The following is a 27,173-nucleotide window of genomic DNA, read 5'->3' on the forward strand; positions in this document are numbered from 1 at the left end:
AAGCCTGACCTTTAGCTGAAAACTATTGGCAATTGGTAGCTGCTGGGAAATGGTGAGTCAGTTCTCTTCAGGAATATGGCTCCTTGTAGGTTGAAGTAGGAAAGAGCATGAGAGGATGTGGGCCAGGAGGAGCTGAAGCGAAGAATGGAGGTAGATGTGATCCAAATGCACAAGAAATACTGACAGCAAAAGAATGCTGAGAGTGGGGAAAATAGTCTTTCCCAAGGAAAGGCACATCAAATGGTTATCTAATACCATATGGCCAGCCCTGAAAATATATTCACATGTACAGGTAACACTACACAGACTGAGCATGTTGTCTTTGTGTAATTATGAATTATATGTGTATGTGCATGGCAAAAATTAATGATAAATGGGGCCATGAATCCCAAAGGAGGGTTATGTGAAAGGGTTGGAAAAGAGGAAAGAAGGAAAAAGAAGGGATAAATAATTAACCATATTATAATCTCAAAAATAAAAGAAATAATAATAAAATATCTTGTATACATATATTAAATTCTCAAAGAATTTAGATGAACAAAGGAAAATAAAAATAAGCAAATGAAATAAATAGGATTTAACCGTATATGACTTTTAATAGGGGAAGTTATTTTCCCACAATTTCTCTATTAATTTTATATTTGGTTCCAGAGTTTGTACTCCTTTTTTCATTTTTTTATTATTTTTATTAATTACAGTTTATTCACTTTGTATTCCCCTGCAGCTCTCCTCTCCTCCCCTCGCAATCCCACTGTACCTCTCCCTTCTCCACCCATGTCTCTCTTCAAGACCACTGATAGGGGAGGTCCTCCTGTCCTTCCTTCTGATCCTAATCTATCAGGTCTCATTAAGAGTGGATGCATTGTCTACCTCTTTGGCTTGGTAAGGATGCTTCCCACTCAGGGGGAGGTGATCAAAGATAGGCCAATCATTTCATGTCAGAGATAGTCCCTGTTCCCATTACTATGGAATCCACTGGGACTCTGAACTGCCATGGGCTACATCTGTGCAGGGGTTCTAGGTTATCTCCATGCATGGTCCTTGGTTGGAGTATCAGTCTCAGAAAAGGCCCCTGGGCCCAGATCTTTTGGTTCTGTTGCTCTCCTTGTGGAGCTCCTGTCCTCTCCAGATCTTACTATTTCTCACTTCTTTCATAAGATTCCCTGCACTCTGCTCAAAGGTTGGCCATAAGTCTCAGCATCTGCTTTGATAGTCTGCAGGGCAGAGTCTTTCAGAGGCCCTCTGTGGCAGACTCCTATCTTGTTCCCTATTTTCTCCCTCTTCTGATGTCCATCCTCTTTGCCTTTCTGCATGGGATTGAGCATCTTAGCCAGAGTTCTCCTTCTTGATTAGTTTCTTTAGGTGTACAGATTTTAGTATGTTTATCCTGTATGAGTGAGTATATACCCTCTATGTCTTTCTTCTAAAGAACTAGAGGAAGATAAAGTTTGGGTTTCTAAATTAAAATATGCTCCTGCTAGTTTGAATTTGTTAGATAAAGATAATAAGACTTTAACTTAAAATGTAGTTTACTCTTTAAGTGCTTAGTTCCCTTCCATTCTTATAAGCAATAACTTCTTTTTCACATTGCCTTTGGATATTATTTTCAAACAGTTTTCCCCAAAACACACAAGTCACTGAACACATTGTCCACTATAATTATTCAAAGGAAGTTTGGGTGGATGTTTTCCTTTGGCTTCTTGCTTCCGTGGCACAGCTGGCATAGGACAACTGCCAGCTGAGGCTAGACCCCATTCCCAAGCATTTATTAAGCATAGCCACAGAAGTCTCAATGTTGCTGATTATCACTGCAGTGTCTGGAACACAACAATGCTTGTTTCTCCATTCTGCCTTCTGCACAAATATGCACAGTGAAGATGAATGAAGACTAACTGTAGCCTGTGTTCTGTTGCCTAGGTTTGTGTGGGCTTCATCTTGCTAGACTGGGAATACTTTGCTCCTATTTATTCAAAGAGGCCCAGGTGGGCCAGAAGTATTTTAAAAAATGCCTCATATTGCCCCATCCCACTGTCCTCCCTGCTCCATTACTTCTCATCTCTTTTATTTCCACATCTGACTCTACAGCACAGAAGGGAGTTTACTTTCTGGACTGCACTTCATTCAAAGTCACCTAAGTGGAGGACCCAAATTCTGAACAGACCCTGGGTGTCTGAATGATTGGCACAATGTAATTTTCCTGCCTTTCTGCTGCACGATTCATCTGTGGATTCTGGAGTTCTTAGCAGAGAATAATTGTTCACTGGAATTCAGAGTTTCCAAGGAGACTAAAGATTGCCTCTCCCCTGGATATGTTTGAAGGCAGAACTTCAAAGATCAAGAGCAATTTGGTATTATTAGGTTCTGTGCCCTGTAAGAAAGGACAGACTCACACCAAACCTAATTTTCATGATAAAAGAGTTAGATCAGGAGCACTGATGTGGACACTCAGTCAGAGTCAAGAGCCAAGGACTAATACATCCAAGTGCTGATCAGAACACTTAGCGACAATATGGGAGCATGGATGATGTTAGCAGGTGGACAAGTATGGCTGGATGCCTGTGGGAAAGAGTGGGTTTTGTACTTAGTAATTGTAGAACAACAGTCCCAGAGTCCCCCAATGTTTTTAAGTGAAATGAAAGATTTAGAAGAAAGGAGGCACAATTTCATGAGATGGTTCACTTGATGTCTAGAGAGACAGGAACCTCACACAGAAAGAAATGTGTCCATGGATGGCTCAGTGTCAAAAGTGGATAGTGTAGTTATGCAATGGTACCTAGATTTAGCAATTTGTGAAACTAGGACACTTGAGTATATCTCCACAAAACTATACACACATTTCCTGCACATTTACATTGATAGGACACATCAACACATGGAATTAGCCTTAGTCAGGTAAAGCCCTGATACACCCTCATTTCCTTCCTGCTTTCTTACGGCTCAACACTACATAGAAGAGCTAGACATGAATGTGGAAAGGGGAGGGAGGCACTTCAGAACTCAACCAAGCAAACTCCACACCTGCAAGCCATCGTGCAAGGCTATGCCTCTTCCACATCCCAAGACCCCCAGCATCAGGACCACTGAGTAGGGTGAGGTAGATGCATTGTGTAAATGTTGTTTTTATTTCCTCAGATGATGGGCTGAGATGAGTGTCATACCCAAGGTTTACAAATACATGGCTAGGGCTGAGCCCAAAGCATTTCTATCTAACTCTCCATGGGTCTAGGCCTGGAAGCTTCTATCCTCAATATAATCCAATCTTCTACATGTCTGGACCGTGAAGGCTTCAGAGTCCAGCTTCCATCTACTAACTTAGGCCAAAAATGTTGTCAGCCTTTTAGGCTTATAGCTGAATCCCTTTCTATTTCTACCTGAACTGTGGCTGGTTGGTTCAACTCAGCTGTTCTGGCTGAAAACTCATCTCCAAGCTGACTGATTCAAACTGGCTTTTCTCTGCTTTTCACTGAACTGCTTTGTTTGAAAAAAAAACTGCCTCTGAATTCTAAAAACTGAACTGCACTGACTCAGCTGCACTCAGCTGAACTTCATGCACTGAACTGCATGGAACTGAACTGTTCTCCCAAGCCCTACTGTAGTGTCTCCCCAAACTCTACTGTATTCCTGTATGGCACTCACCTTCCTGTACTGTCTAACTCTTTGTGCTGCTCTGATATAACCTCTCTCTGAGTTTCTCTGTTTCTGTCTCTCTCTTGAGAGATTTGGGCATATCCTGTCTCTAATTCATTTTGTCAATTTTATTTTCTCACTTTGTCTCTCAATTAGACTTCATTGTTTGGGATTAAAATGTGTACTAAAGGTGTGTCTGTATTCCAGCCAGAGGGATTAAAAATGTGTATTAAGGGTATGTCTGTATTCCAGCTGGATCACACAGACGTAGGTCTTTGGATGTGATCCCTTGCCAGAGTAGTCAAGTTGCTGGATTAAGATTCCTCCACAGTATTGCCTTTGAGGCTGGAGCCTTAAATCTGAGATGAGTGATGTTTCTAATAACCTAAGGTGATTGCAAAAAGATTCTACTTACGATAGTTAAAGGATCAAAAAGGAAGTTTGACATAATATGATTGAATACAGTTATTAATAAATAAAAATCAAACCATTTTTAAAAACATTCTAAAGCACCAAGAACAGGGACACTGTAAATACTTCCCCAGAAGCACTAAGAAAAGGCATTGAAAAATAAAAATATTGTGAATTTGTAAGCTTGTAAGCAGTGTTTTAAGATCTTTTTTTTTTTTTTTTCCTTTAAAGACATCTGATCATGAGTTATTTCTCTGGAGAGGCCTTTTACAGGACTGATATGAGGGGAGAAAAGACCTCTTTGTCTTTCTATTTGTTTTTCCAACCAGGATTTTTCATCACCATTTGTGCAAGACCTGGAAAGATGTGTGTCATATGTTGAATAGATGTGGGGGAAAGATAGTTTCATATTTAGTTTCTTATGTAAATACTGGCTTGAAAACATTTGAAACTAAACCAGAAGCCAACCTTCAACTGATGTCAGATAAGCACATTCCAGGAGATGTGAATGGATTGTGCTGCTGTTGTACCAAAGTTTATCAATAACATCTGAGAGCTTTGAGAAAAAGATAAGTAACCCCACCCCACCCTGGAGCGGTGAGCTTGTGCAGTATGTCCCTGTGGTCACATTAGTTCCACAGGGTTCCTTCCTCTCTGCTACACTTCTCCAGTATGTGGTGGAAAAGTTCCTCATCACAGTTTACACACTACTTCAGGGCTTTGTGGAGAGGGTTATCCTGTTCCTAACAGTGATGTCTGGCCTCTGAAGTTAGCACATCAATCTCGTCTCTCACAGAAAGCCGCAGACTCACTCTCATTTACCCATGACTTCCCTGACTTCAGCATCGGAACCTTACACCTGAGCCGTCTAGTATAGCTGGAAAACCTGGATGAGCTGTGAGTCTACTGTCCAGGATCTCAGATTGAATGCCAAATCCTAGGAGGGACATACTTTCAGAATCTTACTTAAATCAGGCTCTGGATAAAGGGATACACATTAAATTATATGATTATGTAAATACATCCATGAAAAATATACCATGCAAAAAAGAGAAAAGAAAAGAAAAACATACCATGATAAAGCAATTGGCTGAGTGATGTGGAGTCAAATATTTCCGTTTTTTTTTTTTTTTTTCTTGGCTAAGATGTAATAACTGAAAACCTCCAAAGACTGAAGAATAAACTTGATTACCATATAGAATGATGTAGTAAAGGAGTAGAGTTCATAGGAAACGAACTGCAGATGGTTCTTATTCACAGGAAAACATGCTTATCCACGAAAGAAGAATGCAAATTTAGACTTCAGTACAACTCAGTGTTTACCAACTGACTTACTTCCTGAGCTCAGATACCTTGCTCTACTCTTGAAGCTATCAGAAGAAAGAGCTTTCACACTATGTTGGCAGGGTTGTAAAACAGTACATCGCTTATGGTCAGGAACTAGACAGTATCTAAGCTAAAGATAATATCTCTTTCTCTTTCCCATCATGATTTCATTTCTTGCAATCAACTTCCAAGTTACATAAGCAAAAGTGAATAGTATTACTCTCAGGGTTATCAGTAATAGCAAATGTTTAGATGGGAGTTTGGAGGTGGATATTAAGTTCTTTATTCCAAGAGTTTGAAAAATGAACAACAGGCATCATCTTGAAGCAATGTTCAAATAAAACAGCATCCACTGTTTAGGTTACACTTCCAAACACGATGCTAAAAACTAGAACTTGAGCAAGAAAGTTAAATAATTGTTTTATAGTGTGTATAATTATGGTTGCAGATGAATATAGATAGAATCGAGAATCAGTAAGCATCGTTGTTACAGTGTGACCTAACATTAGGAGAAACTACAAGCTGCAAAAATAAAAGGAGAAATAACAGGAGTGGGTGTAAGATAGCATCGAAGATCATTGAAGGTGCCCCACTGACCTTGGGGATTTGGTTCACATTGCTTATGTGGATTTCCCATCTCTATGTTCTTCCCAGTCTCTATCTTAGATGATAACCCAGGTATACTTATAGCCCTGTCCACTCACAATCATAGATATAGCTTCTAGATGGCAGAGCTATGCACATCTGCTTCTAGAAACTGTTCCTGCTTATAACATGTGGCATATTATGGTCTAGAGTACACATTTATTTGAGACCCTTTGACACACATTTTCACTCTTGTCCTCTCAGATTTTAATTGCTGTGATAAACACTATGTTCAAAAGTAACTTGAGGCTAAATTTCCCCCAGGAAAGGGGAGCTCTCCTTCCTCCATATCAACCTGCCCCAGCCCATCAAGTCACATCAGCACTGTGCATATCTTCATCCCCCGAGGTCAGGCAAGGCAGCCCTGCCGGGGAGGGGGGAGGGAGTAATCCAAAAGCCTGCAATAGAGTCTATTTTAGAAACAGGACCTCCTCCACCTGCCAGGCACCCCATTTGAAAACCAAGCCTCCCGTCAGCTACATGTGTGCAAGGGGGCATAGGTCCAGATCATGCATGCTCCTTGTTTGATGTCTCCGTTTCTGAAAGCCCCATATGACTGGATTAGTTGTCTCTGTCTTCTTATGAGGTTCCTGTCCCCTCTAGGTCCTTCCATCTTTCCCCAAAACTTCCACAGGACCCCTAGAGCTCCACTTCATGCTTGGCTGCAAGTCCCAGCATCTGTATCAATCTGCTATAAGCTGGGGCCTCCCAGATGACAGTCAAGTTAGGCTCCTGTCTGAAAGCATAGCAGAGCATCATTATTAGTGTCAGGGACTGGCTTTTTGCCATGAGGTGGGTCTCAGGTTGGGCTAATTATTGTTTGGACTTTCCCTCTATTCTCACTCCCTCCTTATCCCTACACATCTTGTAGGCAGGGTAATCTTTGGTTCACAGGTTTTGTTGATGGGTTGTTGATCCCCTCCTTCCACTAGCCCTACTTGGCTGGGAGGTGGTTACTTCAGTCTTCATCCCTCCCCTCCCTGCCTCATTAGGAGTCTCAGCTAGAATTGCACCCATATGCTCCCAGGTGCCTACCCTGTCTCAGGCCTCCAGCTTGAACAAAGAGATGTCCCTCCCCAGTTTCCCTTCCTGTCCCAGCCCTCTCACCTCTCACCCCATTCTCCCCAATCTGATCCCAAACCTTGTTTCCCTCTCCATTCTATCTCCTGCCCAGTTCCCTCTCTTCATCCACTTCTGCTGTCTATTCAATTTCCCCTTCTGAGTGACATTCCAGCACCTTTGGTTGGGGGGGAATAGGGGAAGTGGAGGTGGGGACTGAGAGTAAGGAAAGGAGGGGGCACCCTAAGGATGTAAAGTAAATAAATGAGTAGAAAAAAATTTAGAAGACACACATGGAATGTACTTACTTATAAGTAAATATTAACCATATAGTACAAGATAACCATTCTTCAATTCACAGACCCAAAGAAGCTGAGTAACAAGGGAAGATGCTTGACTTTCACTCAGAAGGGGAAGTAGAATAGGCATCAGAAATAGTTAAAGAGAGCTAACATGACAGGAGAGGCAGTAGGGAGGGAAACAAGCGTGAGGAGTGGATATGGGGAGAGCAGGGGTGCGCCAGAGGGCTTGAGAAGAGAAGAGAAACCTCAGCAGGGGAATTTCTAGGGCAAGCTGGAGTCCTAAAATAGACTAGGCTCCAGGGAGAATATAGAAGTGAGTTTAGCTAGTAGCAGAGGTCACGGAGACTGAAGAGGACACCCTCTAACTGGACAGGACTCCTAGTGGAGGGAGGGGAACACCAACCCACTCACAAAAACTTCAACCTCAGATTTACCCAGCCTACAAGATGTGCAGGGATAAAGATACAGCAGAGATAGAGGGAATGTCCAACCAATGCCTGGCCTAACCTGAGACCCACCCCGTGGGAGAGAGCCAACCCCTGGCACTAACGACAACACTCTGCTATGCTTGCAGACAGGAACCTAGCATAGCTGTCTTCTAAGAAACTCCACCTAGCAAAGGATTGAAACAGATGCTGAGACTCACAGCCAAACATTGGGTAGAACACAGAGAGTCTTTTGAAAGAGTTGGGGGAAGGATAGAAGGACCCAAAGTGGACAGAAGCTTCCCAAGAAGACCAACAGAGCCAACTAAGTTGAGCCCACGGAGGGGATCAAGGGGAATGTGGAGACTGAAGCACCAACCAAGGACTGAAGCTAGGTCCTCTTCACATTTATACTCTATGGGCAACTTGGTCTTATTGTGGGTCCTTTAGTAACAGGAATCGGGCCTGTGTTTGACATGAACTTTATTGTATGCTTTTTGATCACTTCCTCCTTGTGGGGCTGCCTTTCCAGGCTGTGGTGGGTTAGTGGGGGCTCTCATTTTCCTGAGAGGTAGGAGAGGAGGGGGGAGGAGGGCAGAAGGGTGTTAACAGGAAAAGAGGATGGGGCCTGTGATTGGGATGTAAAGTGAATAAATAAAATTAAAGTTTAGAAAAATAAATAAATAAAAATTTTAAAAATGGGTCTTTTTAGTTTACACATTAATGTGACAATCTGTCACTGACTGAAGTCAGGGCAAGAACTCAAGACAGGAATCTGCTGGTTACCACTTACAGGTGAGTGACATCCATTGCACCCTTAGGGATACCTTGCTGTGATGGTCATCTTTGTGTTTCATACATACTCAGCTCGGTAGGAGTGTTTGCTTATTCTTTCTATTGGCAGCTGGCACAGTGTTTTCAGGTAGCATGAATGTTCGATTACAAAGAAAGGCCTTTCAGGTCAGGCACACCTCAGCAGCTCATGCCAGGGGAAATGAAGATCAGTTTGATTCTGGACCCAAAGACTGTCATTCTCATTATGTCCCTGAGTTACTGGTAGACATTTTGTGGTAGAGAGAGTGACTCACTCTTAAGCTAAAAGGCAAGACGCTATAGAAAGTAAACAGACAGAAGCAAAACACTCTTTAACATTTCTGAGCTGCTACATGAAACCAAATACTAGCATTTGCCTATTTCCATTGGTCTTTTACATAAAGCCCATTTACATAAATCTATACATTTTTTTATTGGCCAAGTCAATTTGAGTTCAAGTATTAATATGTAAAAATAAAGGAATTTAAATGGATAGTGGAAGAGAGGTGATTTCAAGAAAAAAAAATTCATCATTGTAAAAAAGCAAAATGAGATTCAACCCAGCAATTGACTACACCCTCGGATTGTCATTATACTCTTCTGTATTACATTACCCTGAGCTATAAATTTAATGATAGAATGCCTGTTCCTTATATTATATGAAGTTGTAAGCAGTACATGAAATAATGATTTTGAATTAAAAACAAAAACGTTTGTAAAGTCGGCACTTAAATTGGAGGTGATAGTATTACTAAGAAGATCTTGAAGCCATCAACATATTTATTATAATACGTTCTTATTTTCTACTTTGAAACTGACAGGAATAATTCACCAAGATTTGAACTGCTACAAAACACTTGATGAAAACAAGAGTGGAAGTTTCTAAAGCAAAGAGGATTTCATTAGGCTGCTTAATATGAGTATTTATAGCCAAATTGTTTCCCAATTGACTCTGCAATACTCATTTGTGATTCATAATTCTTGGTGAATAATTGCAATTATCATATGCTTAATGAGACAATAATTCCCTCTCTTCTCTTTATTCCCTTTTAGGCCAAACCTTGTTTTCAGTGGTATGTGCATCAAAGATAGTCAATCTGGCAGAGAGTTAATACCTACCTGCTGCAAAACACAAGACTAAGGACATGAACTAAAACTGCAAGAAAGAAGCAGAATGATACACACAAATTAATCTCAAGTGAACTTCCTTCTTTCTGATGAGTATAAAAACCAAGATTTGTGTGTCTACATCAGTCCATGTAAAGTGTCTCCTAGGAAACCCCTAAACAGGACAGGAAGGTAGGTCGGTGGATAGAGTGCTTGTGCAAACACAAGAGCCCGCGGTGGGTCTTCAGAAGTCAGGCGTGGTGACATGCACGTAGAACCCAGCACTGCAGAGGAACAGATGGACAGATTTCTACCTCTCCTAATGAGGGAACTGCAAGCTGGTGGGAGACTCTGTCTTGAAATTGAGGTGAGCAGCATTCCCGTAGAACAATGACTATACCAAGTTATAATCTGACTTCTTCCACACTCTAAATAATATGTTTAAGTAGACAAAATGCATTTTAGTTTAAAGAAAGTGCTGTTTTCTTTTACTTCTGTGGTGATAATACCTTAATGTAGACTCAGATTCTCATGACTAACCAATAGAATCCATAAATGAGTCTCACAGAGAGGAAGCATGTACATGACTTCCATACATGCTAACTGAGTATGCTTGCGTAGGACACACTCACTCTTAGAGTTCATGGAGTGTGGCAAATGAAGCCTGTGGTTGGGCTCATCCTGATCCTGCACAAAATGAAGCATCCAATAGGTACCAGCACTTTCTGTCTCTAAAGCACAATTGTTTTTTTTCAAATTTAAAATGGCAGTAGCTCAACTAACTTTTTTGTAGGTTATTTGAAAGATTAAATGAAATAAATGCAATTGGGCACTTACCCTACCCCCTACCTTGCAGAAGAAATTGGTCACATGGACAAAAAAAACAGCACTTCATCCCTCCTGCCACATCTCTTTAGTCCTCACATGTTCACAGACAGAGGGAGTGTTTTTCAGCCTTTTTTCCTTTCTCTGGTATGAAAAGAATTAGAGCCCTCACTTCTGGCTCTCAGTGAATGAGCCATGTTAGAAAAATTCTGCTTTGTCTCATTGAGGTATTTTCGTATATGCCTAAAAACATATACAGGTTGACAGTTGAAAGTTCTAGTTGTTTCCTTTCAGCAGTCCTGCCTCAGAGTGAGAGGTTGAACATTGAACTGCAGGTCTGTTTGGTTTTGACTCAGAGAGGAAGAATGAAAATGATAAAGCTCGTCTTATCCTCATTCTTCACCTTCAGTTTATTTAAAACTGGTCCTTTAATTAGCTTGATTTATGACAAACAATGGATATGAGTGAGGATTCTTGAAAATTATTGGCCTTAACCTTCAGCTTCTCCAAAATGCATTCACTGAAATGAGGCAGGTTAATTGTCTTGTACAGAAATACCTTGAATATAATAGTTTATAAATAAACAGATCTTGTTCTTATTCTTTTACCACAAGCTCATAGGCAAAAATCAAATGTAAGGCAATTTGTTATCCTTACGTCCAAGATTCTCTCAGACTATTGCATAAAGTAAAGTAGATAAACAAGGAAGAATTTTATATCTCCCCAAGGAAGATGGAGAAAGCACAAGTTGCTCATTAAAAGATTTCTTTGTTTATAGAAAGGGCTGTTAATTTAGGTTACATTCAGTAGGGCATGCAGGTTGTGCAAAAACTGGATATTATGGAACTTGATATAAAGTATTAAATAAGATAAAGAAACACACACACACACACACACACACAACATATGCAGAAATAGGAGATGGATCTGGATTCAAGATCTCACTTGAAGAACCTAACAACCACATAACTCGTCCAGCTAAAGCACACCTAAAGTGTTACAAAGGAAAAATATGTTTGTTTCTGAGTGAGTGAACAAAGGAGTATCCATGACTAGAGAAATTATCTGCCCAGGAAATGGGCATGACACCTTGAATCACATCCCGAGATACCACTTTCCTTTGGCTAATGGCTAGATAGAGACAGCTAAAGGTGTGTTCAGAGACAGATTCCACTTCCCTAGGTACCTTTCCCTGGTTGTGGTCCCTAACACCATACAACTGTGGAGTGATCTTATCTAATGTGAAGTGCATCCTCGGGTTTCAGAAAAGAGGAGATGCCATAAACATCATTTTCCAGAAGTGAAACACAAGCCCATAGACAAAGGGTCAACTCAGATTCTGAGTGTCCTTCACATACCATTTTCTCCTTTCAATATACTGGTTTGTTGTCTTCACAGGTCAGATGTGTATGGATATCCTATCACCTCCCCCTGAGGGGGGAGCAGCCTTACCAGGCCACAGAGTAAGACAATGCAGCCACTCCTGATGAGACCTAACAGACTAAGATCAGAGGGAAGAAAAAGAAGACCTCCCCTACCAGTGGACTTGGGGAGGGGCATGTGTGGAGAAGGGGGAGGAAGGGAGGGATTGGGAGGGGATGAGGGAGGGAACTAGAAGGGGGGAGACAAAGTAAATAAAGTGTAATTAAAAATAAAATAAAATGTAAATTAAAAAAACAATCAGGAATTGGATTTCTGGTTTGCAATTAATACCTTCTGTGAGAGGGAAAAATCAGGTTTCCCCAGTGAGGTAATACTGGGGACATCGACAGCATTCCAGGACAGGCCTTGTGCCCAGAGCAGTTGGCCAACACACACACACACACACACACACACACACACACACACACACAAGACTTCATATTTTTTGTATGAAAGGCTTTTACACTTTTTTTGGTGGCTTTTTGAAAGAGAGACAGAGAGAGAAAGAAAGAGAGAGAGAGAGGACATGAAATAGGGTGGGTAGGAAGGAGGCAGTCAGTTTCATTAAGGGTAGGGGAACACTATGATAAAAATATATTGTATGGAATTTTTAAATTGACAAACACCCTAGTTACCAAAAGTTAATTATTTTAGCTATGTATACAAAGAATTGACAGCAAAGATTCAGCAGTAATTAAAGATGTCCAAAGTAACGGAGAGCCCAAGTGAAGCTCTCTCAGACAAACCTGCTGACCTTCTCCTAATGTCCCAGAAATGTACAATGTGTGGAAAGCACAGTATTCGGAAAAGTATATGTTCTAGACTAAAGAAGTAGTGAAATATTGGACTCATATTATATACAAAGAATTTCAGAGTTGAGTAAAGATTTAACCATAGACCTGAAATAGTAAAACTCTCAAAGAAAAGCTTTTATGAAAACTTTGACATTGGTTTGGGCAATGAGTTTTCTTTATACGCCACCCAAAGCACAAGGAACAAAAGCAAATATAGACAAGTGATATCAAACTGAAAAGCCTCTACCTGGCAAGGACACATTCAGGAAAATTAAGAGACCATTTGTGGAATGGGAGAAATTGTTAACATCATATATCTGATACAAAATTAACTTCCTTTTATGTATTAGGAAATTCCACAACTCAATAGCAAAATTATCCATATGACCCTATATAGAATACATAAAGGAATGGAGTGGACTTTCCAAAGAACACATTTGCAAGTGACCAACAGATATATAAAAATATGCTGAGCATCTGTGTTCAGTTTGAGTAGATTAATGATAAAGCCATCAATACTGTGTTGGTATCCCATTAAGGACAGAAATTAAAGCACTCCTATTTTGACATTTAGCTATAAGCAAAGCAAGATTTTAATTCTCTGTTTTCCTCCCTGTTCTCTTCGTTGTCCCTGTTTGTCTGTTTGTTGTACGAGTCTAAATCTGGGCATCCCTGAATGCTGTCACATGGATGTGGCCACGTGTGTGAGTTACTGTGTGTCAGTGAGCTTTATTTTATTGAATATCACAGGAAACATCACCAGGGGAAGGAATGAAGAATACAGAAATCTTTAACTGTTTCACAAGGGATTATCTAACTGAGTCCAACAGTGAGATCAGCAGTACTATAAACATTATTGTTTATCAAGAAATACCTATAGGTTGTGCCCAAATATATATATATATATATTTATATATATATATATATATATATATATATATATATATATATTTTATAACATGGTTTTCAACATATTTGCTGTTTTCAGAAAGAGATTACCATAACACACATACAAACACACATGCATTACTCTATGATCAAAGGCACAAAAGAGCTGGTAATTTAAGATTACAGCTATGCATTAGCTTAGCTTGCAATAGTTGATTACAGGGGAAACCCAAGGCAAGAAATGTTGTTTGTTGCCTTGGTCTCTTCCAGGTAGTCCAAATGAATAGGCTGATTACACAGTAGGAGAGCAATCTTAAGTCTGAAGTTTTAAGTGTATTATTAAAGTTGGCAGTGCAGCTTACCAAAGGGTACAGTCTCTTAGAATGGAAGAGATGTTTTCATCATAATCATTGCCACAAACAACATTAGCCTACAGAGGAATTAAAATTAAAGCTACCATATGATGTTAAGTATTTATGTTAGAGCAGGTATTATATATAAAAGACAACACACTTTGTTAGGACGGCAGTATGTATGTAAACTCAAATCCTTTGCTGCTGGAGACGAGATTACAAAGTGGTGCAGTAGAAAGATGCACTTAAAAGATCAATATCAGTCGCTTTTGTTCTAGTTACAGAGTAGACATGAGCATTGGTTTTATTATTTTGTCATACTACTATAACTTCACTATTAAAATTGAGAGCAATTTTGGCTTTTGGGCTGAGCAGCAGAATTGATGCACATTGTTTTCCAGACCAGAGCCAACCAGGACAAATGAAGAAATGGGCACTAGAGAAGGCACAATGATTGACTAGTGTTGCAGTAGAAGGTTCCAAACAGCGTGCATGGGGCATATACAGATTCCACTGTGTATATGTGTCTGTCTAAGACAGAGGCAGCAAGTACTGAGAGATACTTCAGCATGTGCAAAGAAGCTATTGTTTTATTCACTTTGCACAACAAAGTCTGGCTTAGACTGAGCAGGAGTTTATGAGCGTCTTTTCCCAGTGAATATTCCCAGAGGCTTCTGGTAGTATGAGTATCTTGCGTCACTATTTAGTGTACCACCATTTAAAGATAAATGGACTTATTTGCTTCAAAATTAACGGCAGTTTCACTTGGTTTAAAGTTTCTAACCCAATATTGTATGGTAAAGTAACATGGTTTCAGTTTTTAAGGCTGAGCTTGAAATAATTTTGGACTCTTGGGGAGTTAAATGATAGCATAGCAAAGATCAGGTACCTTTCAACCAATTTCTCCCAACGAGTCCCCCTTCCACAACTACAGTGTGGTATCGAAGCAGTGAATATGACATTGGAAATGTGCATGCTGTTTTATCACACATAGTTATTTGTATAATCACTGTGTAATCAAGATATATTTTATGATCATAAAAATCCTTCTCATGCCACTTTTTAGAAACTGTTTTATATCCTGGCAATCACCACACTTTCCCCATGAATATGTGTGTGTGTGTGTGTGTGTGTTTTCAGAATATATTTAAATGTAATTAGGCAGTATGTGTCCACTTTATTTTTTTAATTTTATTTTTCTTATTAGTTACATTTTGTTAACTCTGTGTCCCAGCTGTATCCCGCTCCCTCATTCCCTCCCCAATCCCACCGTCCCTCCCTCATCTCCTCCCTGCCCCTTTCCAAGTCCACTGATGGGGGGGGCTCCTCCCCTTTCGTCTGACCCTGTTTTATCAGGTGTCTACAGGACTGGCTGCAAAGTCCTCCTCTGTGGCCTAACCGGACTGATGTGTCCACTGTAAATTGACATTTTCTTACTTAATCCATTAAAATATGTACGAATGTGTTTGAAGTGTTCATTTTCTTTTGTTGATGAGTAGTGTTAAATGTTAACGTTACTCTTACAATGCTGCAGATTACACGGACTCTGGTTTGTTTCTGGGAGCTTGTGCCTGTGGAGGCCAATGCTTGACTCTGGGTATCTTGCTTGATCACTGTTTACTTCACATATTGAGGCAGTATTTCTCACTTGAGCCTAGAGCTTTGAACTGGGCTAGCTTGCTCCAGGAATTTCTGTCTCTACTGCCACATGCTGCTATTACAGGCAAAGGTATCATATGCCCACTGGTATGTCTCTGAATATAAAGATCTCCACTTGGTCCTCATACCTGTTAATTAAGTGCTTGATCCACTGAGCCATCTCCCCAACCCCGTTTTCATCTTAATGTGACTTCTTGCAAAATAAAATGGAATCTTATGTAAGAAGTGGGAAATAGGAAGATCTGGAGAAGACAGGAACCCCACAAGGAGAGCAACAGAACCCGAAAATTTGAACACAAGGGTCTTCCCAGAGACTCATACTCCAATCAAGTACCAGGCATGGAGATAACCTAGAACCTCTGCACAGATGTAGCCCATGGCAGTTTAGTGTCCAAATGGGTTACATAGTAATGGGAAGAGGGACTGCCTCTCACATAATCTGATTTGGCCTGCTTCAGCTCCTCTCCTGAAGGGGGAGCAGCCTTACCAGGCAACAGAAGATGACAATGCAGCCACTCCTGATGTGATCTGATAGACTAAGATCAGAAGAGGAAGGAGAGTGGAACTAGGAGGGGAAGAAGGAGGGGCTTATGGGGGGATACAAAGTGAATAAAGTGTAATTAATAAAATTAAAGAAGTTTTAACATTTGCTTTTAGTTCAAGTTATCTAGCTTTTTTTTTTTTTTAATTTATTACAATCTATTCACTTTGTATCCCAGCTGGAGCTCCTCCCCCATCCCTTCCCAATCTTTCCCTCTCTCCCTCTCCTCCTCCCAGGCACCTTACCTAGTCCACTGATAGGTGAGGTCCTCCTTCCCTTCCACCTGACCTTAGCCTATCAGGTCTCATTAGGACTGGCTGCACTGTCTTCCTCTGTGGCCTGGTAAGGCTGCTCCCCACCCAAGGGGGAGGTGATATAAGAGTCAACCACTGAGTTCATGTCAGAGAGAGCCCCTGCTCCCCTTAGTGGGGAACCCACTTGGAGACTGAGCTGCCATGGGCTACATCTGTGCAGCTGTTCTAGTTTCTCTCCTTAGCTGGAGTATCAGTCTCAGAAAAGACCCCTGGGCCCAGATTTTTCGGTTTTGTTGCTCTCCTTGCGGAGCTCCTGTCCCCTCCAGGTCATTCTATTTCCCCCTTCTTTCATAAGATTCTAGAAACGATCATTCTGAGTGAGGTATCCCAGAAGTACAAAGACACACATAGTTTATAATAAGTGGCTATTAGGCATATAATAAAAGATAATCATACTAAAATCTGTACACCTAAAGAAGCTAAGCAAGAAGGAGGACCCTGGGTAAGACGCTTAATCCTCATTCAGAAAGGCAAATGGGATGGACACTGGAAGAGAGAGTAAACAAAAAAACAAACAAACAAAAAAAAAACAGGACAGGAGTATACCACAGAGGGCCTCTGAAAGAGTCTACCCAGCAGGGTATTAAAGCAGATGCTGAGACTCATAGCCAAACTTTGGGCAGAGTGTAAGGAATCTAGTTTTCATTTTATGGATTGAATTTTGAAGTTAGATTTAGGAGTCCCTCAATAAACTCTACATATTGAAGATTTTCGATTTCATGTTAGAAATAATAAATTTGCATTTACTTCTATAACACATTTGAGTTAAGTATTATAGAAAGCATGACTGTTAGGGTAAGTAACTCTTATGGTTACTACTACTCTAGCCTATGGATATTAATCATTCTGATAACATTTTATAAAGCTTAACCTCTGTGGAATTGCCTCACACCCATGTCAAACAGTAGAGAATTGTATTTTGTGGCAATTTTTTAAATTCTCTATTTTGACTAATAACATGTGTGTTTACTTTCCACAATTCCACAGTGTCTTCATTTTTACTTATACATAATTGGCTATTTAAAATGGAGATGTCCCCTCTAAATTTTTTTTGCTTATTTATTTATGTTTTTGCATATTAAAGATAAGATCAAGCTAGGTAGCTTTAGATAGCTTCAAAGTTACTATATAGCCCAGATTGGCCTCCAGTTTACAATATTTTCTCCACCATCAGTGTTGGGATTTCAGTCTCGAACCAGTATGCTTGTAGCTTTTTTATTTCCCCCCCCTAGGAGTCTTTTAGCCGGTGTGACTTACTATCATCATTGTGCATTTACATATTTACAAAATGGATGAAAAATTATTTTGATAACACACACAGAATGAACCACAAGGAAAAGGTTGATGTTGTTTGCACATTAAAATCATATTTGTGACAAAAATTACAAATAAGTTTTTAAGACTTCACTAATTAGGCAAAGGTGTTTATATTGATATGTCAATAACAAATATTAATATATATTTCACATAAGTGCTATCACAATCAATAAATACATAAAATATGTTCTCTGCTTATCAAAATAAATACAAATTAAATTCCTGGATACATAAATTTCACAACTGTTAAGTTACCAAAGTCTTATGTCTGATAACATAATATGTAAATAGTGATGTGCTACATTGTAGGCCACTACACAGAGCTCATGATGACATAGTGGAGCTACCTTAAAACATTTAAGAGAATCTTTTATAAAGTCAAAGACATGCTTGTCCAAAGATCCATCAGTTCCAATTTAGGCCATATTCTCCAGTGAGAAATCTAACACTTAGGCTAATGAAACTTATATGGAAATACCTTGAGTATTTCTGCTTGTAATTATTTTTTAATTGAAAATAATCACAGGAGAGTGGGTGTACATATTTTAAATATGCATACACTGGGATACTATGTAGATTCTGAGATAAATTAGCTACAGAGACAAGAATTACTCAACATTTGATGATAAAGCTATGTTGCTGAAGATCATGTTAAAATAGGACACAATAAAACATATTACTTATGATTCATACTATGTGTCCATAAATCCATGTGTCTCATGCTTATAATCCTGAAATATCTTCCCACATTCTTCTGATTAAATATTTATAAATTGTATTGAATTTTTCTATAAGACCTAGCTTTTAATGTTTGTAATTTTCCCATTTTTATGTATTCTATCTCACTTACTTTTACTTTGATCTTTATAGGAAACTTTTTTCTCTTGCTTTGGGATTTATTTTCTCTTCTTTTATACTTTCACAAAGAGGAAAATCCTCTGCTTATTTCTGCATTTGACTCTTCTTGCATTTTATAGGCACTGTGGGCTAAAAATGTTACTTTGAATAATGTTTAAAGGCATGCCACCAATATGGGTATGTTGTGTTTTCAATTTTTTTCTGTTTCAGATATAGTTATTTATTTTTCTTTAATTCATACAATATATAATAATGTAGTTAGGCCTTATATTTGAAAATAGTCTTCCATACAGACATTTAAAATATTTCTACTCTAGATATTAATCATAATTTTTTTAGTTTCATTGTAGTTTGTAATGAGTGACTTCCAGTTAAATGTTGGACATAAACAATTTAGATTTTGTTTTAGAAGATTCTGGATCACATTGAAAGCTTTTAATTTTGAGAAAAATAGGCATTATAGCAGGTAGGCCTATCTGTACGCTTTATGGTTCAAATAGCATTTTGCTTGCAGAATATTTTCTGGTTTATTTAACTGGTTCCACTGAGATTCTGCCCAGTTCCTGCTCGTGGTATCCATATTGGAGATTTATACCTCTCTGCAAATACCTGGGGAATTGTAGATGTCTGACCCATAGCAAAGAGGCCTCTTCCTGGAGACATTTTTCTAAGATGCCTTCTTTAGGCTTACATTCAGTGCCTCTTGTCATAATCTACACAAATAGTAGGTCTTCCCAATGTCTCTTTGGCTGTTAGGTTGAGATGGAAGGGTATGTCAGAAGACCTTGGTCATCTATTACTGAGTGCAGAGCTAGGTGACATCAACTGACTGAGCATGCATCTGCTGATGGTAAAGATACCTGCTATATCAAATGGGGAATTCAAATTTCCATCCCAGTATGTCCAGGCTCTTATAATATGAATACAGTTGGGCCACTTGGTATTGCTAGATTAAAAAAAAAAAAAGAAGAAGAGGTTTATTTTTACTTAAGATGGTTAATAGTATTTTAGAACCTGATTTGGGTGAGTTTTTTCGTTGATGTAGATCCAACTTCTATTTAAAACATTCTTATTTGCTTTAAGAGTATTCTTTTATATTTCTGAGATATGTATCTACTATTGATGAATTATCTGAGTTTTGGATATTATAAATACCTATATACCTTCACTTTTGAACTTATTTCCACTGTGTATGGAATACCAAGTTGAAAAGTCTTTTATTCCTGCCTTTATTGTTTTCCTTCCTGTGAATTAAAATGGTGCCTTTACTCTTCCATGTCGTGCAATGTTTCCAGTTAGAATGAGAAAACAGATGAGTTAAATGTTTTGTTTTGCTTTTGATTTTTTAGAGAAAGTTTGATTCTTTGGGGGATTGCGTTTCACTCATAATGAGGAGACTGACTTGGAGCCGTTTTTCCTTCACATGGTTCCAGTACTGTGCTGCATATTCTCACACTTCATCCTTTATGCACACTGAGAGGTGTCCTGCTCTCCATGGCTTCACTGTCAATGTCTTATCCTGTATGAACTCACAGACTTCTCTGCCTGCTCTTTGGTGGTTTTTGTTATAAAGCAATGTGTAGCTACTGCATAGCTATGCTCTAAAGAGCTGACACTTAAAGAGAGGGCCTCTGCACAGGTTTAGGATATGCCTTCTGTTTATTAATCTTTTGCCTGAAACTCTTCTTTATGAATCTAAATCTGCTGATGTCCTAGAAAAACCCACTATCCATGTTAACTCAAGACCAATTGCCTGCACCTGTTTCCCATTCTGGCTGAATCTGGAAGCAATGATTAGCCTTACCTTATTCATTGCTTAGTCTTTGAACATCTCTGCTTTGTGCTACTCTCTCCAATTCTTGAAAATAATTTTTAATGAATTTTCTTGTATTTTTTATTTAGTTAAGGCAAATGATTAAACTTTCTCAATGTTTCTATTTATTGGAAGATATATATTTTATTGAAGATCACACACACACATATATATCCTTGAATTTTTAAGATTTATTATAATTAATGTGTATATATGTACATGTCTTTGTGTTCATAATCCATATGAATGTAGTGTAAATGTTTTTATTTCCTGAGATGAGGGGGATAAGATGAGAGCTATAACCAAGCTGTTCTGGCTGAGCCTAGAACATTTTTATCTCTGTTCTAACCATCTCTAGATCTAGGCCTGGAAGCTTTTCCATATGATCTAATATTTCTCAAGGCCAGACCTCAAGGGCTTCAGCTTCCAGCCTCCATACAATCTAATCTAGACCTACAATATTTTAGCCTTCAAGACTTACTGCTGAATAAGCTCATCCTTTCTAGTTCTTTCTGAACTTTGGCTGGCTAGTTCAATTTATCTGTTCTGGTTCAAAACTCATCTCCAAGCAGATTGACTGTTTCAAACTGGCTTCTCTCTGCTTCTCATTGAACTGTTCTGCTTGGAAAAACTACCTTTGGGCTCCACAAACTGAACTGAAAAACTCAACTGCACTCAACTGAACTGCACTGAACTGTACTGTGCTTCTGATCTTAAGATGAAATTCCCACCAAGAATGAAAAACTGACAAACTACTCAGAGGATGGGAAGTTAAAAGAGAGAAGTCATCATTTTGTTTATAGATTTACTTGTTTGCTTATGTGCTTTTAAATATCTATATATGTGTAGTCTGTTTGGGGGTATATAAACACAGTGAAATGTCTCTAGAGGCCAAAAAAGGGCAGAAGGTCCCCTGGAGCTGGAATTAAAGGCAACTGTGAGATTTTTGATATGGGTGCTGCGAACTAAACTCTGGGTTTTTGAAAGATAGTACAAGATTTTATTATCATCACTAACAACAATAAGTATTTGTCCTTTTACCCACAGATAAGTGTAGCCCTCACCCCTCATTAAGGAAACTCCTTTTGCAACAGATGGAGACCATTACAGAAGATGACAACAAATCAAAATGTAGAGTTGTGGAGCTAAGTTTCACTGGATGTATCTGCAAAATAATCCCATAATTAAGGCTCAGAAAACATTGCAGAAGAGCAGGCAGAAAGATCAGAAGAGCCAGAGGATTGGGGAGAGAGCATTGAGACCTTGTCTCTTAGTGATGTCAGAAGCTACACCCAGAAAGTCTTGCCATCCTGACTCCCCAGCCACAAGCTGAACAAGAACATCAACTGTGGATGTGCCAAAGTGGATGGGAAACAGCTCATGAAGCCTCAGCCTTATAAAAGGCACTACAGGCAACTAAAGAACACTGAGAATGGGAGAAACAGTCTTTGTCAGGGTAGAGCATACCAATTAGTTAGCCAGTAGCAAATGGTCAGTCCTAAGAACATACATACAAGAAACATTATGTAGACTGAGCAGGTTTTATTTAGAAATACATATGTATATACATATTCATGGATACATGTAATAACAATGCGCAGAATAAAGGTTATGCATTTAAAAGAGAACAAGAAGGGTAAATGGAAGGGTTTGGAGAAAAGAAGGGGAAGATAAAGTAATATGATTTTATTATAATCTCAAAAAAAATCAATACAAGTCAACCTAGCATGTGCTAAGGAATTTAACCTCTCCCATTAATACACAGACTTCTCAGGTCACACCCCAGGATTTCCAAGGTTGTTAATATCATCTGCAGAACACACACACTGTTACTAATTTCCAATAAGTCATGTCATATCTAATTTCCCTTTTATTTCTTTATTATATTAAATAACAGTAGTTATTAAAATTGTCTATTATTCAATTCTAATTTATTCTAATATTTTATTATCAACTGTGACATTTGTCAGGGTTAAATGGCAGTTAATGTAGGCAAGTCACTTTTGGATCAGAAGTTTCTGTTCCTTCTGGCACTTCTTGGCCTCGCTTTTGATTTAATGAATCAGAATCATAAAGTTGAGGTTTGAAAATCAGTACTAAAATAGGAAAATCTTTACAATAATTGTAATGATATTCGATAATGGGAATCAGACACATAGGTTTTGATGGTATATAGCAATTTTTCACAAACAAATATAGCTATAAATAAGCATTGGAGATTTTGTGTGCACCTATTCTAGCAATAAAAGGCAGACTAGTCACTTAATAAAATGCTTTCATCTTGCTACAATGCTAATTTATTTTTAAGTGAACTGGGTATATTTACATAATTATGTAGCACTTGATTAAAATTGGTGTTTGAAGAGTGTATGGTTCTTCATTAGCAAAGGTTTTGCAAAACTATGAATTCTGATGATCAGTAATTAGTAAACTAAATTTTAAAATATTAATAGTTTAAAAATGTATTCATCTGGTTATACTTATCAGTTATTTTAAACTTCAAAACAAAACAAAAAGATCTTTTCTATCAAATACTGATGTGTTCACCTAAATTAATGTTATAGTTGAAAACATGTGGATAAAAATACCCTACTTTTGTACTATTGAAAGTTTAGAGTTGAATTGAGTGACTTGTTTCCTAATAAGAGTGCTTCAGTTTCAATTTACATGCATTGATATATGTGTTTATTATATGTGCCTGGGTGAATTATATAGACTGCATACAAAAGTTTGAGGACAACTTTTGGAAGTATGTTCTTTTTCCCCACATGAGATTCATGGACAGAACTCAGGTTGCCCTGATTAAATGCCTTTAATTTTGCTGGACCCAGATATTATTTTTAATCTACTTTTGGCTTTTACAATTTTAGTAATATATTAAATGTGCAAATTAAATTCATGGCTCATCTTTCTAAAAAAGAATTAGTCTATCATGAAAATCTCAGTATATTCTGTATATTTTTTGGTACATGTTATCTTTATGTAATATGGATTGTAGGCTTTTATAAAAAAACTTAAATTCTTTTGTGATGGTTTGAATGAAAAAATGCCCCTCATTGTCTCAGGTATTTGAACACTTGGTTTCCAGGTGATGGCACTGTTTAGGGAATTCAGTTGAAACATCCTTGCTGGAGAGAGTAAGTCATTTGGAGCGGGCTTTGGGATGAAAAGCCTTGATCCATTCCCAGTTCATGCCCTCTCTCTGCTTTGTGCATGTGGCTGAAGATGTGAGCTTTCAGCTTCCTGTGCCTGCTGCCATGCTTTCTCTTCCATTATGACTCTAACCCTATGGGACAGGAAACCAAAATAAACTCTTTCTTGTATTATGTGCCTTGGCTGTGGTGTTTTATTGCAGCAACACAAAAGTAATACATATTACGAATTTTACTTAGTTCATATGTGTTGATATAAGAATTATCTCATCCTTGGTGACAAGTCTCAAGTCTCTTGTAAAGCAACCTGGCCTTGACCTAGAAGAAGGGACTAATTCTATGGATCAAATATCTTAATGCTGCCCCTAAATTCATCCACTCAGGCTTTTCACCTAACTTGAATATCTTTTCTAAATATTCAATTTGATTGTTAAAAGTACCATTCACTTTTAACTTGTAATATTCCAGATAGTTTATGCATATTTATGTTTTATTCCTGATAAAAATAGTACATAATTATTTTTACATCATTGAAAATAAATTCTTCTCTCATATAATATATCCTGTCCACACTTTACCCTTCCACAACTCCTCCTAGCACTCCCTTACCTTTCCTCTCTTCCCTACATTCACTTCTAAATTCCCTCTTCAAAAAAGAGCAGGTCCCCAAGAGACTACAGCCCAAGACAAAACATGGTACAACAAAAAGCAAAAGCCCTCATATGGAAGCTGGACCAGGCAACCGAATAGGAGAAAAGCATTCTCAAGAGAAGACAAAATTGTCAAAAATACACCTACTTCCACTGTTAGCTGTTTATGAATCCCACAAAACCGCCAAGCTACCAGCCATAGCACCTAGGCAGAGGACTTGATGCAGACACACGCAGGACCTGTGCTTGGTGTTTCAGTCTCCCTGAGCCCATGCAAGCCATGCTTAGTTGATTCAGTGGGAAATGTTCTTCTGGTGTACTCCATCCCCTCTGACTCCTACAGTTTTTCTCCCACCTCTTCCCTGATCTCCCAGTGGAGGGACCAGATGTAGACCTCCAATTTAGACCCTCTCTCTGCATAATATCTGACTGTGGGTCTCTGCACGCGCTCCCATGTGCTGCCGGAAGAAGCCTCTCTGACGGTGACTGGACAGGGCACGGATATAGAAGTATAGCAGCATAGCACTAGGAATTCTTTCGTTGAATTTTTGTTTTGCCAGTCTTCTTTGGTTCTACCCTAGGTCTCTGGGCCATCCAGTCTCAGGCTTCTGGACTACAGACAGTGAAGGACATGGGCTCCCTCTCCTGGTGTGGCCTTCAAGTTAAACCAGACATTGTTTGGCCACGCCCACAAGTTCTGCATTATCTTGCCCCAGAACTCCTTACAGGCAGGACAGAGTGTAAGTCTAGGATTTTGTAGCTGGATTGGCATACAGATTCTCTTCCCCTAGCCTGCAGAAGCTTCTCACACCAAAAAGCTAGATAATTCTTAACATTTTTTTCTTTTATAAACAGTTGTTAAATTACTTATTTTTTTTTATTTGTGGGGATTAGTGTTTTAAACTACATTTTGTCCAATAATTACTAAATATGTTTTTTTTTATTTTTTATTAGTTACATTTTATTAACACTGTATCCCAGCTGTATCCCGCTCCCTCATTCCCTCCCAAACTCTCCCTCCCTCATCTCCCCGTCCCTTTCCAAGTCCACTGATTGGGGAGGACCTCCTCCCCTTTCATTTGACCCTGTTTTATCAGGTATCTTCAGGACTGGCTGCAAAGTCCTCCTCTGTGGCCTAGCAGGACTGCTCCTCCCTTGGGGGGGGGGGGTCAAGGAACCTGCTATTGAGTTCCTGTCAGAAATAGTCAAATGAAAGGGGAGGAAGTCCTCCCCTATCAGTGGACTTGGAAAGGGTCAGGGAGGAGACCAGGGAGGGAGTGTGGGGTTGGGGAGGGAATGAGGGAGCGGGATACAGCTGGGACACAGAGTTAACAAAATGTAACTAAAAAGAAAAATAAAATAAAAAAACATTAAAATAAATAGATAAATAAGTAAGTAAGTAAGTAAGTAAATAAATAAATAAATAGATAAATAAATAAATAAAATGCCTCATGGAAAAAAAAAGAAATAGTCCCTGTTCCCCTCACTATGGGAAAACAATTGGTTACTGAGCTACCACGGGCTTCATCTGAGCAGAAGTTCTAGGTTATATCCATACATGGTCCTTGGTGGAGTATCAGTCTCAGAAAAGACCCCTGTGCCCAGATATATTTGGTCCTTGTGGAGCTCCTATCCTTTTCCCATCATACTAACTCCCCTTCTTTCATATGATTCCCTGCACTTTGCCAAAGGTTTGGTTATGAGTCTCAGTATCTGCTTTGGTACACTGCTAGGTAGAGTCTTTCAGGGGCCCTCTGCAGTAGGTTCCTGTCCTGTTACTTGTTTTCTCCTACGTCCAATACACCTCCCATTTGTCTTTCTAAGTGAGGATTGATCATCTTACCCTGGGTCCTCTTTCTTGTTTATCTTCTTTAGGTATATGGATTTCATTATATTTATCATATCTTATAGGACTATATGAGTGAGTATATACCATGTGTGTCCTTCTCCTTCTGGGATACCTCACTCAGAATGATCTTTTCTAGATCCCACCATTTGCCTGCAAATTTCATGATTTCCTCAATCTGATGCTTTCTCAGACAATTAGGAATACTGCTTCCTCAAGATCCAGCTATACCATTCCTAGGCATATACCCAAAATTTGCTCAAGTACACAACGAGGACATTTGCTCAACCATGTTTGTAGCAGCTTTATTTGTAATATCCAGAACCTGGAAACAACCCAGATGTCCCTCAACAGAGAAATGGATACAAAAATTGTGGTATTTTTACACAATGGAATACTATTTTGTTTTTTTTTTTAAGACACAATGAATATCACTATTATTTACTTTTACTTTTATAACATTTATGTCTTTTGGTTAACATATGTACTTACTTATGCATGTGTACAATATATCAATACCAACTAATACTAAATAATAGTTATTTTCTGTTGTTCTAAGCCAAGTTACTTTAATTCTTAGGTATGTAATAAAATTCAATTATAGTTTCTTTCCAGAAGAAAGGAAGCATGTAGATATGCAATATTATTTGATCAAGAATGCTAGTTCACAGGTGTGAAAGAAGAGCTCAGAAACATGTATTAGAAAAAAAAATCAGTGCATCATTCATGTATTTAGTCCACAGAAATATTCTTAAGTATTTGCTAAATATAAATCTCTTAGTGGAGAGTCATAAACTGCTTTAGCCTATATCTGCTGACCAGGGAATTAGTGAGTGGCAATTGTTGGCTGTTATTGGTTACAACTAGAAGAGCAATGATAGATCTATTAATTATGAAACAAGTTTGGCAATATATATATGTATATATATATATATATATATACATGTTTGAAGTAAATTCTAGTGTATAGTATGATAATATAATATAATATAATATAATATAATATAATATAATATAATATAATAT

Source organism: Psammomys obesus, unplaced genomic scaffold (genome assembly GCF_907164565.1).
Source record: "Psammomys obesus unplaced genomic scaffold, mPsaObe1.curated_primary_1811, whole genome shotgun sequence".
Lineage (NCBI taxonomy): Eukaryota > Metazoa > Chordata > Mammalia > Rodentia > Muridae > Psammomys > Psammomys obesus.